Below are 2,036 nucleotides of genomic sequence, written 5' to 3'. Positions count from 1 at the left end.
AAAAAATATCAGTATGACTAAGTAGGTTCAAGGGTAAAATTATGATATCAATTTAAAAAAAGAGAATCAGAAAATTTCTGTACAAATTTAAACTTATGGTATATAATGAACTTAAATGACTCTATACCACTTGGTAGCAGAAATGCTTATGTGGTATACGACAAAATTGTATTTAAATATATGACTATTAAACAGTTAATGAAAAGTCTGTTTTTTAGACAAAAATTATTGGTGCTACACCAACATCAATCTCTACAACCATCTGCACCTCCATGTCCAGGGAATTTGATGACCACTTCTGAACTCCCTGGGAACCAAAAATTCACACATGCACACAAGCTGGAACAACAGTCTCCATATGAATTAAAATAAATACATTTATTAGGGAATAAAAATGACGTTTTTACAAAATATGGTGGTATTTTGACCGAATATTCTTCAGTATTTTGATTATTCTGTTATCAGAACTGATTTGTACCAAAGGAGTAACTGTGGGATAAACATTCATCACAAGCTTCTGAACACTCTGGATGACCGGGTTGTACATCCATAACAAGACTGCAGTGGATGAGATGATGAAGTCCACCCAGTACATGACCACAAAGAAAGTCACGAGCAGCAAGATGGTCTGGGTGGCCTTTTTCTCGGGGGATGATTTCAGGTGGCTGAGGCTGTGAAGATACTTGTGTTGCCTCTGATGTCTGAACAAGATAAGCACCATGTATGCACTTGTGATCAGCATAATTCCTACAAGAAATATATCAATGGAGGTTGTCACTGTTAAATTCAGTGCCTTGATGATGTAGTTCATGGGTAAGAGTGAACAGGATTTAGTGACCTTCATCTGATTGGTCTCACTCGCATTGGTAAAACAACCCACAAAGAAGATCAGGTAGCTATTGATTGACAAATTGAGAGACCATATATAGAAGAAAGCATAGCTTATATACTTCTTTAGTTTGAATTTAAAGTTCGCCAAGAAAGAGGTACTGGGACTGATAGTGACAGCCTGGAACACACTCAGGAGGCAGGTGATGCAGATGGAGATGCCTCTCATCACCCTGCTTATGTAAAACGCTGTCTTGCATTTGATGTCATTGTCAATGTTCTGTGACTCAAATATGTCTGTAACCCAAACAAATCTTCCAGTGAGGAGCATTACTATATGAGTGAAGGTCAGTTGACAAGAGATCAGGTCCATGGGCTTAGGTCTGTGACATAGAATTATAAAAATGTAGAAAAGAAGGAGAAATATATTGGCAAGGACTCCAATTCCATTTTGGAAATAAAAGATATTGTTTAATGAGGACATAAGTGGGAAGTGTAGTCATCCAGAAAGCATAGTGTAAGCATATTTTATATACCTAAAAAATAAGAGAGTATACATCAAACTTGTGACTTGTGTCAATATGTCTATATCATACTCTATTTTACCTGCCCATATTTGATTTATCTGTCATTTTACTTTTGTTGTTCCAGACTGGAGATAGCCTATATATTTCTATGCACCCTCCCCATAATTCCTGTATACATAGCATATTATGCATAATAAATGCATTGTCAGCTACATCCTAAACAGAATGCACACTTCGTGTTCCTGTATTGCATCTGGACCTCATGTCTTAGAAATCCAATCCTACTGATTTATATTGCTTTATTTTATAATTGGAACCAAAAACATTCCTTTCTTCATTGTCTCCTACTACCACTGCCATACTGGCCATGGTTCTATTTTACTGTCCTGGTATCTGTAGTTACTACAGGCTAGATATTCAAATCTGCAGATGTGGAGCAATGAGCCTCCAGAAGAGAAAACATGGAACACTAAAACAAATATTATTTACAATACATTGTGACAAACATGAACTTTCCAAAGATGACCATATAGTGATCCTGTTTTGGAATTACTGTTTCAAAAGAGATCCTTTCCCATTCAGTGTAAATCAAGGGACTCAGTGTTACTATACATCATCAACACACAGGTAGTTTCTATAATTTAAATTAACAGTCTGACCATTGGTATTTATGTTAGTTAT

At 36.0% G+C, this 2,036-nt stretch overlaps 1 pseudogene; it reads right to left on the bottom strand.

The window, feature by feature from the left end:
* Window positions 1–403: 403 nt before the first annotated feature.
* Window positions 404–1,342, bottom strand: LOC130874228 (putative vomeronasal receptor-like protein 4; annotated as a pseudogene).
* Window positions 1,343–2,036: the final 694 nt, after the last annotated feature.

The sequence above is a fragment of the Chionomys nivalis genome, chromosome 1 (genome assembly GCF_950005125.1).
Source record: "Chionomys nivalis chromosome 1, mChiNiv1.1, whole genome shotgun sequence".
In the NCBI taxonomy this organism is placed as follows: Eukaryota; Metazoa; Chordata; class Mammalia; order Rodentia; family Cricetidae; genus Chionomys; species Chionomys nivalis.
The sequence above is the reverse complement of the archived record's forward strand: the minus strand, read 5'-3'. Positions and strand labels throughout refer to the sequence as shown.